Below are 13,922 nucleotides of genomic sequence, written 5' to 3'. Positions count from 1 at the left end.
AAATTTTATAAACTGTCTGGTTTTACCTTGGCAAGTGATTCCTTACAGGCATTTTTATTCACATTGGCACCTAATGAATTGTATATATTTGATCCATTAATTTATATACTGTAAAAAAATGTATATTTATTATCATGTTTAATTTTAAATCAATAGTTATGTATTTAGTTATACTCATTTAAACTATATTTTATTGTGGGCTCAAACGTTTACTATGAAGACTTGAAAAAAACTCAAAATAGACAATGTCGTAAAACATCATTTATTATTTCAACATGAACAAATTGTATATATATATATATATATATATAATTAAGTAATCAGCATGAAAGGGCTATTAGGCTAGTCCAAAATGTGGGGACTGCACAATTCCTAAAGCCATATATTGGCTGAAGCTATCATACGAGGCATGAATTGGTAGCCTCAGTATCAAGGCGCATGTGTTAGCCTCTGGGTACAGTCTTTGCAAACCATTGACTGGAGTATGTAGGAAGTCAAGAGTGGGTTGTTGGTCAAACCCCAGGGCAGGAATTCTGTCTGTCCCAGTGGCAAACATCAGAAGAAGTTCAAAAGTTATCTGAACTTCAGCTCCTTCAGACAGCACAGCATCTCCGCCTGAAATGTAAAAGGGAGGGGGGATTAAGACATTTAGATCTACAAAGTCTGCATTAAATGAAGCTACGCAGGGCCCTTTCTTCTCTATTGTGATGTATCTGTCACCGGGGTGACAAAGGCAGGCGGAACCTTTTAATCACGGCCGGGTTTCCGAGGGGAGGGATTTCCGGTGTGGGACCCGGAAGACTCCAGTTCCGGAAAACTCCGAGCAGAGACGGAGGATGATTAGTTGATACAAAACAGGTGCGGGAGAGGATGATTGCGATCGCGATTGGGACGCGTTGTCAGTTGGGAAGGATAAAAGGACATTTCATCTTCAATGAAGGAGGAAGGAGAGAGGAATAGCGGCGGGAGATATTCGGGTGAATCTGGAGATGTGGAGAGGAGAACTGTGGCGGATAAGAGATAAGTGCTGTTGATGTTTGGAGTGAGAAATGAGAAATCTGGTGGAGGACGTGATGAGAAGATAAGTGTTATTGATGTTAGGACTGTGATATGAGAAATCTGTTTGGAGGATGTGATGAGGCTGCATGAAGTGTAATTTTGTCTTTTTGGAGGAAGTTGAATGCCCCACGCTCCATTGGAAAAAGTCCAAGAGATTGAGAGAGGTGCAGTGGACCAGACCCCCTGTCTCCGCCCTAGTTTGTGAGTGACGAGACTTTGCAGTGTTGTTCATTAATGTAAACACGTGTGCAGATTTGTGCGAGTTGCAGTTGAGCACGAGTGGAGGTGTAATGCAGTGACATTGGGGAAGCGGTCCTGGCTGTGGAGACATCGTCCGTGACTCATTGGATGGAGACCGTTGGAAGAAGTCATCTAGTGGTGAAATTCTCCTTTTCTCCTCTTTAATCGTTACGGGGCATTGTGAAGTGTTAGCTTTGCTGTGGAAACCTCATCTTCTCTCTGTCTGAGCCCTGTGAATGGAACTAGCTTTGCTGTGGAGTCCTCATCTTCTCTCTGTCTGAGCCCTGTGAATGGAGCTAGCTTTGCTGTGGAATCCTCATCTTCTCTCTGTCTGAGCCCTGTGAATGGAGCTAGCTTTGCTGTGGAATCCTCATCTTCTCTCTCTGTCTGCCGGAGCCTTGTGAGTAGAACCAGCTTCACTGTGGAATCCTCATCTTCTTTCTGTCTGAGCCCTGTGAATGGAACTAGCTTTGCTGTGGAAACCTCATCTTCTCTCTGTCTGAGCCCTGTGAATGGAACTAGCTTTGCTGTGGAATCCTCATCTTCTCTCTGTCTGAGCCCTGTGAATGGAACTAACTTTGCTGTGGAATCCTCATCTTCTCTCTGTCTGAGCCCTGTGAATGGAGCTAGCTTTGCTGTGGAATCCTCATCTTCTCTCTCTGTCTGCCGGAGCCTTGTGAGTAGAACCAGCTTCACTGTGGAATCCTCATCTTCCCTCTGTCTGAACCCTGTGAATGGAACTAGCTTTGCTGTGGAAACCTCATCTTCTCTCTGTCTGAGCCCTGTGAAGAGAAAGACAGTTCTGCTGTGAATCCGAGAGAAACAGTTCTGCGGGTAATTCTTACCTGTCCTCTACCTGTCTGAGCCCCGAGAGGAGAGCCAGTCCTGTGGCTGATTCCGTATTCCTCTCCGTCCACCCGAGTCCTGTGAAGAGAGACAGTTCTGCTGTGAATCCGAGAGAAACAGTTCTGCTGATAATTCTTACCTGTCCTCTACCTGTCTGAGCCCCGAGAGGAGAGCCAGTCCTGTGGCTGATTCCGTATTCCTCTCCGTCCACCCGAATCCTGTGAAGAGAGACAGTTCTGCTGTGAATCCGAGAGAAACAGTTCTGCTGATAATTCTTACCTGTCCTCTACCTGTCTGAGCCCCGAGAAGCGAGCCAGTCTTGTGGCTGATTCCGTACTCTCCGTCTAGCCGAATCCTGGGAAGAGAGAGACAGTTCTGCTGTGAATCCGAGAGAAACAGTTTCGCTGATAACTCTTACCGGTTCTCTGCCTGCCTGTGCCCCGAGAAAAGAGCCAACTCTGTGCTGATTCCGTACTCCTCTCCGTCCAACCCGAATCCTGTGAAGAGAGACAGTTCTGCTGTGAATCCGAGAGAAGCAGTTCCGCTGATAATTCTTACCTGTTCCTTGCCTGCCAGAGTCCTGAGAAGGACCAGTTATACGGCTGAAACCTCACCTTCCTCCAGTTGGCTTGAGGTTGTTTTTACTTAATTTATTCAATAAAGATTCTGTGTTTTTCTACATTACTTTGCCTCTGTGTCCTCTGTGGTGTTGGCTCCTCGCGGTGGTACGTGAGTCGGGGGCTGGGACGGCCGGTGATCTGGCGTCCACTCCTCCCCCGACCCGGTGGCATAAAGTGGCGTAGTCGGCAGGATTGTTGCCACCGCGAGTTGAAGCGGCCACAGGTTCACTATGGCCGACGAAGAGATGGTGGCTGCAAGACCGCAGGTCATGCCCGTGTTTATGGGAGCCCCTTGGGCCCAGCGTTATGGAGGACCGGGATCAGAACTACATCTCCAGGACTGGAGGACGCAAACTGAATACCTGGCTGGCCTACAGGGGCTGAGTGATGCACAGAAGATACAGTTTGTTCTGGGCTCCCTGGAGGGAGAAGCAAAGAGGGAAGTTCTTGCTGCACCCAGCACTGCACGAGCCACCGCCAAGGCCATCTTTGACTTTTTGGCGGAACTGTATGGGGATACTACCCCCGTGGCCGCCCTTCGGGCTCAGTTCTTCAACTTTCGACAAGGTCCTAGGCAAGCCTTACGGGCTTATGCGTTGAAGCTACGTGAGCAGTTTGTTCGATTGAAAGGGCGACCCGATCATGGTCTGGGTGATGGAGATTCCTTATTGCGAGATCAGTTCGTTTTGGGGCTCCGAGACGGGCCTATCCGACAGAGTATAAAGCTCCAGCTCCGCCGAGACCCAGCGTTAACTTTTGAAGATCTCCGACAGGAGGCCTTGGCGTTGGAGATGGATCAGGGTGAGGCAACTGACCCACCGGTGTGTATGGCTGTTGGTGGTGCCTCTACTCCAACCGTAGATTGGAAACAGAAGTTGCGTGCAGAACTGTTGGAGGACGTCAAAGGACAGATGGCTGAACTATCTAGGACCCTCCTAGAAGAACTGCGCCGGGGACAACTCAGTGGCCGGGATCGATCCTATTCCGAGGGGAGCCGAGAGCCCGGACGGCGCCCTGGACGACCGGCTAATCCGAGGTTCCAGTGGGAGGGTCAGGGCAGGCCCATTTGTAACAGCTGTGGGGAATCAGGACATTATAGCCGTCAGTGTGGCTCCCGACGCAGTTCCCAAGAGGGTTTTTAGTTGTGCCGGCCACTGCGGGTCAAGTGGCCGGGACCCCCTTAAATGACCCCCTTTCTATGCCTATCCTCCGAGACGACTGGGTTGGACGTTGTCCAACCGTGAAGATTCAGGTTAATGGGGTGGAGATTGAAGGTTTAGTCGATACCGGTTCCCAAGTCACGTTATTCTCCGAGAGCCTGTCCAGGGAACTCTTTAAAAACCGACGACTTCAGGAGGCGGAGTCCTCACAACTTGTGTTGAGAGGAGCAAACGGGCTAGACATTCCCTATACCGGCTATGTGATGGTGGACTTCCATGTTCAAGGGGTCCCCGTACGACAAAAAGGAGTTGTTATCGTTAGAGACCGCTGCTTGGGTTCACATCGAGCATTGATTGGCATGAATGTCATTTCGGAATGCTGGGAAGAGCTGTTCCGAAACCGGCCGGCCCAGGCCCCTTCGGTCCCAGAGCGACAGGAATGGGAGCGTATTCTGGCTGACTGCCGTAGGATTCAGGCGGCTAACCGCGAGGAGGATCGCGAAAGCATTGGGCGAGTAATTTGCCGGTTTGGCCTGACAGTGCCAGCACGAAGCGAGGCAGTGATATGGGCTCGGCTGCCTCCAAGGTCTTATGGCGCGGACGACTGGGTCCTCCTCGAACCACATTGGGATTGCCAATCCATCGGAGTGGCCCGAGGGCTGGCTGTGGTCCATCGGGGCCGGGTCTCGGTGCGGGTACGGAACGTTAACCCGTATCCTGTCGTCCTTCGCCGCCATCAACGCCTGGTCCGAGTCACCGCGGTGCGATCCCACCAGGTGAGGGAAGAGAGAGACGTTTGCTTCCGTCAAGTGAGCTCTGTGGTAGTGGAAGTGGCTGTTAGATCGGTAGAGCCGAGGAATGACCCCCAGAGAGGTGGAATACCGGATCATGTGGCAGGAGATTCCTTAAAAGGAGAGGGCCTGGAAGAGGAACAACAACTCCAACTCCGAGACTTTCTGGCGAAATGGCAACATGTGTTCTCTACCCACGATGAAGACTATGGTTGTACGGGGATTGTCAAACATCAGATTCCTACAGGCGACGCGGCACCAAGCAGAGAGCGGTATCGGCCGGTGCCCCCGACGCTTTATTCAGAGGTTCGCACCCTGCTGAAGGGGATGCTGGATGGAGGAATCATACGGGAGAGTAGTAGCCCTTGGGCGGCCCCAATTGTGCTAGTGCGGAAAAAGACCGGTGCCTGGAGATTTTGTGTTGACTATCGGAAGTTGAATGACGTGACGAAGAAGGACGCATTCCCCTTACCACGCATTGAGGATTCCCTCACTAGTCTGACTCAGGCCGCCTGGTACTCCACGTTAGATCTGGCCAGTGGGTACTGGCAGGTGCAGGTGGACGAGAGGGATAGGGAGAAGACTGCCTTTACCACTCCATTTGGGCTCTTTGAGTGGGAGCGGATGCCGTTTGGGCTGTGCAATGCCCCTGCGACTTTCCAGAGGCTAATGCAGCGATGCTTGGGAGGGCAGTTAGTTGATTCAACCTTGGTCTACCTCGATGACGTCATAGTATTCTCGCCAGACTTCGCCTCCCATCTGCTCCACCTGGAACGTGTGTTCCAGGCTATGGAAAAATATGGATTGAAGTTGCGGCCGGATAAATGCCAGCTATTTAGGAGTGAGGTGCAGTTTCTGGGCCATCGGGTCAGCGCTGCAGGGGTGTCCCCTGACCCGGAGAAGGTGTCTGCCGTCCAAGGCTGGGAGGTGCCAAAAACTGTCCGGCAAGTAAGGTCCTTCTTGGGTTTTGTAGGCTACTATCGACGTTTCATCAAGGGGTTTTCGGGGATTGCCAAGCCCCTGAATCGACTCCTCGAAGGTACCGGACGCTCCCGACCCCGGGGATCTCCCTCCGTGGACTGGGACTCGGCGTGTGAATCGGCTTTCCAAAAACTCAAGCGGGAACTCCTTCAGGCCCCGATCCTGGCGTATGCTGATTTTACTCAGCCGTTTATCCTATACACCGACGCAAGTAATGCAGGATTGGGAGCTGTACTCGCACAACGACAGCAGGGAGAGGAGAGAGTTATTGCATATGCCAGCCGGAGTCTCCATCCAGCCGAGCGGAATGCCTCCAACTATAGCTCTTTCAAGATAGAACTTCTGGCAATGAAGTGGGCGATGACGGAAAAATTTAAAGACTACTTATGGGGAGCGAAGGTGATGGTGGTGACCGATAACAACCCCCTGGTTCATCTGCAGACAGCCAGATTGGGAGCGGTGGAGCAGCGTTGGGTGGCCCAGCTGGCAAATTACGATTACCAGCTTCAATATCGACCAGGTAGAGAGCATACTAATGCGGATGCGCTGTCCCGACTCCCTGTGCCTAACGAGAGTGGGCGAACCGTACCCCCTACTTTTGAACCGGAGGAAAGACTGCTAGTGGGAGTGGTGGAAGCCCCCGGAATCCGGTTGGAGGGAGTACCCACTGGCTGGGGATGGGACCCAGGCCGGTGGAAAGAGTTACAGCAGAGGGATGTTGACCTGGCAAGGGTGCATGCTTACCTGCAACAAGGTTCTAGGCCGGGGGTAGAAGAGAGGCAGACTCAAACCGTGGCAGTAAGGAAACTCATGGGGCAGTGGAAGAGACTCAGTTTGAGAGAGGGGGTGATCTGTCGTTTTATTCAAGAGCCAGTAAACCAGGAGGCAGTATACCAGGTGGTGGTGCCAGAAGAACAGCGTTTGGCCCTGCTGGAAGCCTACCACACGCACACAGGACACCAAGGACAAGAAAGGACATTATCCCTGTTAAGGAGGTATTTTCACTGGACAGGGATGGAAGCGACGGTCAGGGAGTTCGTTCAAAGTTGCCCCCGGTGTGTACTTTTTAAAACCAGGAAAGAGGCAAGAGCTCCCTTGGTCCCCATGTGCCCTAGAGCACCTCTGCACATCGTGGGGATGGACTTCTTAACGCTGGGTCGGCCCACGGATCGGTACCAGAACATCTTGGTAGCAACTGATCTATTTACCAAATACGCATGGGCTATTCCTACCCCAGACCAAACAGCTGTTACCACTGCCGGTGTACTCTGGCGAGCTATTATCCAGCCCTTCGGGTGCCCCGAGACTCTTCACTCGGATCAGGGCCCGAACTTTGAAGCTAGGGTTGTACAAGAACTGAGCCGCCTTTATGGGTGCCGGAAGACTCGCACTACCTCGTATCACCCCCAAGGTAACGGGGGGTGCGAGAGGTTCAACCAGACCCTGTTGGGGTTACTCGGGACCTTGGAAGCCGACCAACAGAGTCAGTGGGAGGAATGCCTCCCTGCCCTAGTACAAGCCTATAATAACAGTGTACACAGCACCACAGGTTATGCCCCGGCATTCTTGATGTTTGGGAGACACATGCGGTTACCGGTTGATCTGTTGCTGGGGACTAAGCCTACGGAGGGAGTTCAGAGTACGACGGAGTGGGTGGGTCGTCATCATCGGCAGCTCCATTACGCCTACCGTCGGGTTACGGACCATCTGAGCGCAGCAGCAGCCAAAAATAAACGGTTGTATGATCGGACAGCTCGAGAAGCCCCCCTACTGCCCGGAGAGCGAGTATTGGTGCGAGACAATCGACGCCCAGGGAAGGGCAAACTCAGCGACCGTTGGGAGACTGTACCGTATGTGGTGGAACGCCAACAAAGGCCTGATCTACCTGTGTATACCGTTCGCCCTGAAGGAAGGCTAGGCCCTGAGCGGGTACTCCACCGGAATTTGCTTCGTCCTTGCCCAAATTATTTGGCCCCGATGGAAGAGGCCCCTGAACGGTCTATGACCCCAGTAGCTCCATCAGTGGGATGGGCCGTGGTCCCAAGGGGCCCCGAAATCGAGGCGGTAAGAGCAGTCCCCTTATCCCCACCTCGACGTTCCCAGAGGGACAACCAGGGGAGGCCACCCCAGCGATACGGCGAGTGGGCCGAAGTTTCCCGGTCCTAGGGACTAGTCCCGAATGGCAGGGGGGGATGTCACCGGGGTGACAAAGGCAGGCGGAACCTTTTAATCACGGCCGGGTTTCCGAGGGGAGGGATTTCCGGTGTGGGACCCGGAAGACTCCAGTTCCGGAAAACTCCGAGCAGAGACGGAGGATGATTAGTTGATACAAAACAGGTGCGGGAGAGGATGATTGCGATCGCGATTGGGACGCGTTGTCAGTTGGGAAGGATAAAAGGACATTTCATCTTCAATGAAGGAGGAAGGAGAGAGGAATAGCGGCGGGAGATATTCGGGTGAATCTGGAGATGTGGAGAGGAGAACTGTGGCGGATAAGAGATAAGTGCTGTTGATGTTTGGAGTGAGAAATGAGAAATCTGGTGGAGGACGTGATGAGAAGATAAGTGTTATTGATGTTAGGACTGTGATATGAGAAATCTGTTTGGAGGATGTGATGAGGCTGCATGAAGTGTAATTTTGTCTTTTTGGAGGAAGTTGAATGCCCCACGCTCCATTGGAAAAAGTCCAAGAGATTGAGAGAGGTGCAGTGGACCAGACCCCCTGTCTCCGCCCTAGTTTGTGAGTGACGAGACTTTGCAGTGTTGTTCATTAATGTAAACACGTGTGCAGATTTGTGCGAGTTGCAGTTGAGCACGAGTGGAGGTGTAATGCAGTGACATTGGGGAAGCGGTCCTGGCTGTGGAGACATCGTCCGTGACTCATTGGATGGAGACCGTTGGAAGAAGTCATCTAGTGGTGAAATTCTCCTTTTCTCCTCTTTAATCGTTACGGGGCATTGTGAAGTGTTAGCTTTGCTGTGGAAACCTCATCTTCTCTCTGTCTGAGCCCTGTGAATGGAACTAGCTTTGCTGTGGAGTCCTCATCTTCTCTCTGTCTGAGCCCTGTGAATGGAGCTAGCTTTGCTGTGGAATCCTCATCTTCTCTCTGTCTGAGCCCTGTGAATGGAGCTAGCTTTGCTGTGGAATCCTCATCTTCTCTCTCTGTCTGCCGGAGCCTTGTGAGTAGAACCAGCTTCACTGTGGAATCCTCATCTTCTTTCTGTCTGAGCCCTGTGAATGGAACTAGCTTTGCTGTGGAAACCTCATCTTCTCTCTGTCTGAGCCCTGTGAATGGAACTAGCTTTGCTGTGGAATCCTCATCTTCTCTCTGTCTGAGCCCTGTGAATGGAACTAACTTTGCTGTGGAATCCTCATCTTCTCTCTGTCTGAGCCCTGTGAATGGAGCTAGCTTTGCTGTGGAATCCTCATCTTCTCTCTCTGTCTGCCGGAGCCTTGTGAGTAGAACCAGCTTCACTGTGGAATCCTCATCTTCCCTCTGTCTGAACCCTGTGAATGGAACTAGCTTTGCTGTGGAAACCTCATCTTCTCTCTGTCTGAGCCCTGTGAAGAGAAAGACAGTTCTGCTGTGAATCCGAGAGAAACAGTTCTGCGGGTAATTCTTACCTGTCCTCTACCTGTCTGAGCCCCGAGAGGAGAGCCAGTCCTGTGGCTGATTCCGTATTCCTCTCCGTCCACCCGAGTCCTGTGAAGAGAGACAGTTCTGCTGTGAATCCGAGAGAAACAGTTCTGCTGATAATTCTTACCTGTCCTCTACCTGTCTGAGCCCCGAGAGGAGAGCCAGTCCTGTGGCTGATTCCGTATTCCTCTCCGTCCACCCGAATCCTGTGAAGAGAGACAGTTCTGCTGTGAATCCGAGAGAAACAGTTCTGCTGATAATTCTTACCTGTCCTCTACCTGTCTGAGCCCCGAGAAGCGAGCCAGTCTTGTGGCTGATTCCGTACTCTCCGTCTAGCCGAATCCTGGGAAGAGAGAGACAGTTCTGCTGTGAATCCGAGAGAAACAGTTTCGCTGATAACTCTTACCGGTTCTCTGCCTGCCTGTGCCCCGAGAAAAGAGCCAACTCTGTGCTGATTCCGTACTCCTCTCCGTCCAACCCGAATCCTGTGAAGAGAGACAGTTCTGCTGTGAATCCGAGAGAAGCAGTTCCGCTGATAATTCTTACCTGTTCCTTGCCTGCCAGAGTCCTGAGAAGGACCAGTTATACGGCTGAAACCTCACCTTCCTCCAGTTGGCTTGAGGTTGTTTTTACTTAATTTATTCAATAAAGATTCTGTGTTTTTCTACATTACTTTGCCTCTGTGTCCTCTGTGGTGTTGGCTCCTCGCGGTGGTACGTGAGTCGGGGGCTGGGACGGCCGGTGATCTGGCGTCCACTCCTCCCCCGACCCGGTGGCATATCTCTCTCTCTCTCTATATATATATATATATATATATGAGTAAAATGGTTGGTGTGTCCCAGTTCACCTACTTATACTCAGCCCTTCATGTATGTACTCTTTTTGTGAAGAAAAAGTGCATACGTGCATTATTTGCGTGTAGCAAAACAGTAGAATGGCTTTGGGACATATTGTCATGTCATTAAATTGTTTTTTACAGAAGCTATGCCGCTTAGTTACGACCATATTGTCACCATAAACTGGTCTGTCAATCATCTTTTGGTAACGTCCTCTACATTTAATAAAACTGAACATATAATTTAATATAAAATAAAATAACACATCTCAGACAATGCACGGTCCCAAATTCAGGTTGTGCTTGAATGATCAGTATACACAGAATTACAATATTTCAAGATACCTGTCTTGGTGAGTATTCATGCAAACATAGTTGGTTATGTATTGTGCAAACATTTGAGAAAAAACATTTGATATGTAACATTACATTATATCTGTGCATATGATCATAACAAATTGCTGTCTGTAATTAATGTTCATTAAATAACATAAAAGAGGCAATTATTGATTTTGAAGTGACATTTTTTTGGCTGCAAAATATGTATTCAATCTGTTTTGTTACTTAAATGCTTCTATTTTGATATGAAGTGTAAAACAAAGCACTGTTTTTTTCATTTGTTTCTTATAATTATTGTACTGTTTGTTGTATTTTAATAAAAACATTCAATAACAAAACAACCTTAAGTTGTTTCAAACCTGTTTGAGTTTGTTTCTTCTGCTGAACACAAAAGAAGATATTTTGAAGAATGTCGGCAAACAAAAGTTGATGGGCCCCATTGACTTCCATTGTATTTTCTTTTCCTACTATGAAAGTCAATGGGGCCCATCAACTGTCTGGTTAATGACAGTCTTCAAAATATCTTCCTTTGTGTTCAGCAGAAGAAAGAAATTCATACAGGTATAAAACAACTTGAGGGTGAGTAAATGATGACAGAATTTTCATTTCAAAGCGAACTATTCCTTTAACATTACTATGTAATACATTGTTTATGTTTGACATTTTTCATTTGTACTCATCAAAACTGTGCATACCCTCAATGTCAATTAACCAGTCTCTCCACTGGCCAACTGCACGCTCCTCCTGTGACCGCCGAGAACTGCCTCTCTCTGAATAATTGACCTTAAAGAGGCCTGTGATTGTCTGTGCAGTCAATGGGGCAGGGGGACCTCCAGCAAACAGGCTACTTAGGGCACTGTCTTGTTGAAGTCCCTTTAGCACTCTCAATGTATCCAGGCCCTCCTGCAATCTAGTAAAAACATTACATAAACTGACTTCATTGAACAGTAACTTTACTACATGGTTGTAAAAACAGATGCTTGTGACAATTACATTTTCATATGTATTTGCCAATCTTATGAAGACATTAAAAGGGTGATGAACTAAGAAATCAAATTTTCCTTGAGCTTTTAACATATAGAAAGATGCTGTCTTATAAGTATATTCTGTAAGTTTCGGAACTGAAAACTTCCTTGTTAGTCCAACAAAAGCTTTTATAGACACCAGGCTCAGCGAACGACAGGTTTTTCAAAGTGGAGATCTATGAGGTCAAAGGGTATCAAACTCCGCCACCGCAGAAGATCAACGCCTACTTCAACACTGCCTGTCTAGCCCCGCCCACCGATTTGCGCATGAATTGCAATAGCTAAATAACATAGGCCTACGTGGTGGGAGCTACCAAGCAATAAACATACCGTTTACGAAATATTGACGCTGCATAAGCTTCCTTTGGATTCCAATATTAGGAATGCGTGGTTAAACTTTATTTTTAATAAAGTTCCAGCTGATGTGGGAAAAACATTGTGCGTTTGTTCGCTTCATTTCACCGCAGATTGTTTTTGTAAACAAGACACAGGTTGAGACTGGATTTGCAGATCGATTAAAATAAAAACCATACTGTGCCTTCTATATTGGATCCGACAGGAATGGTGTAAAATTCTCATGTGAGTAAAATTATTTTGTTTTATTTATATATATATATATATATATATATATATATATATATATATATATGATAGTATTGCATTGTTACAGGTGGTTTGATATCTAATGATTATGTGTACATGTCTAACCAGTCACAGATATGTCCAACTATAAGGGATGTAGCTTGTCAAAAAGACACACTGAATTTAACATCACAAGGCTCAAACTAATTATGAAATAAAAAAAATATGAAAACTAAAATATGCAAAACTGTTATCCAATTATAGCAGTGGGCGTTTACTTCCAAGTCTTTAATGCAGGAGCTAGGCTCAAAACCAGGGTATAAAATAGGTTATTATTTATTCATTTTGATGTTTTTGAATGTAAAAACCAAGCGAACGTCACAAGTTAACCTTAATTTTGATTTAAATCCAGTTCATGACTTTAAAACGGCACTCAGGGCATTTACTTGTACACAAGGTTGCATTACCAGAAACAACTGCCACAGTAAAAACACTTACTGTCTCAAGGGCCCTTCCAGTCTTCCCTCCAGATAATATTTCAAAGAGGACTCTACAATATCATCACGGTCACTTAGTGAACGAATCACAGTCAAGGACCCTAAAAGTGCAAGGTTGGAGGCTGCCTCTCCAACAGCTTCCCGGGTTTCCTCCACTGTATTTGCTTGTTGAATCTACAATAAACAAAACAATTATCTTTACTATTCATGACACAACTTCATAATCTGTTGAAATGTCACTGGTATCCAGTATATGTGACTGGAATATACTGTAGGTGCAAAGCAAGGAATGGATGGACCTGACATTTTTAATTTTTTCTGTAATATTTTGTGTAGATACATTCACCAACTTATTTCAAATTTTGAATGTGCAATGGACCCAGGTACAGTATTGTCAAATGCCATGGAAATCTTGTCGGTTTATTTTTTCCAGCCAAGCTATGCAACATTTAACATAAATACAACCACAATAACAATTGTATTTCATATGCCTAAGTTTATTGTTAATATTCTCATATGATTCATGTGTTTCATCTAGCCATGTGTTTAAAAAAAAAAATGTGTCAGGGTATGAGTGTTTAAGTGGTAAACTGTCAAATGTAATTGTTGTAATGAATTTGCAACTGGCCTTCTGAAATTGTCTTTTCAAGTCTTCATCATCCACTTCCTGGATGTCAACAGGGGGTCTTGGCTCCCCGGTCAGCTGGCAAAGCAGTCTTTTTGAAAAAACATGGGGCCCTATCCCTCCATTTACCAGGCAGACAGAAATGATGGTTCCAATCACCCTGTACATGCCCCAGCTCAGTCCTGAAAATATAAAAGACATTTCCAATTTTGTAAGGTTAAATTCTAATAATATACAGTTCAAGACTGTAGTGGAAGCTGCAGTTGTATTACCGTTATTTATTGTTTGGCTTATAATGGTAAGTTGTGAGCTCAGCTCAGCTCACTTTTTATCAACATGGCCTGGTCCAACTCTCAGCAAAAAAACAATATCCTGTCACTTTCAACTGATTTTTGTCCATTAAAGTTCTGAACGTGTAAACGTGAACATAAAAACAACTGAGACATAAACTTGACAAATTTCGAAGATGGTTGACATTCCGAAATTGAATGAGTCCATGAACAAAAAAAAGGCTAAAAAAACTACAATGCAGTTTGTCCTCATGAAAAAAAATGATATATACAGTATATATACACACACACACAGACATACCTGTATATTTGTTTATCAAAAAGATATACATGCTATCCCGTCATGTACATACCTATGGAATCCAGTCCCAGGTTCTTCCTCCACACAGGCCCCAC

The 13,922-nt window shown here is 47.4% G+C and overlaps 1 long non-coding RNA gene across 1 annotated transcript; it reads right to left on the bottom strand.

Moving 5' to 3' along the window:
* Positions 1-326: 326 nt before the first annotated feature.
* On the bottom strand, positions 327-12,772 carry LOC143718512 (uncharacterized). The gene is made up of 3 exons (XR_013196418.1): positions 12,613-12,772; positions 11,203-11,417; positions 327-615 (listed from the first exon to the last, which is right to left on the bottom strand). It is a non-coding gene; the product is annotated as an uncharacterized LOC143718512 (long non-coding RNA).
* Positions 12,773-13,922: the final 1,150 nt, after the last annotated feature.

The sequence above is a fragment of the Siphateles boraxobius genome, unplaced genomic scaffold (genome assembly GCF_051911475.1).
Source record: "Siphateles boraxobius isolate OS27281-9 unplaced genomic scaffold, OSU_SipBor_1 61, whole genome shotgun sequence".
Classification (NCBI taxonomy): Eukaryota; Metazoa; Chordata; class Actinopteri; order Cypriniformes; family Leuciscidae; genus Siphateles; species Siphateles boraxobius.
This window is presented reverse-complemented; position numbering and strand designations above follow the sequence as displayed.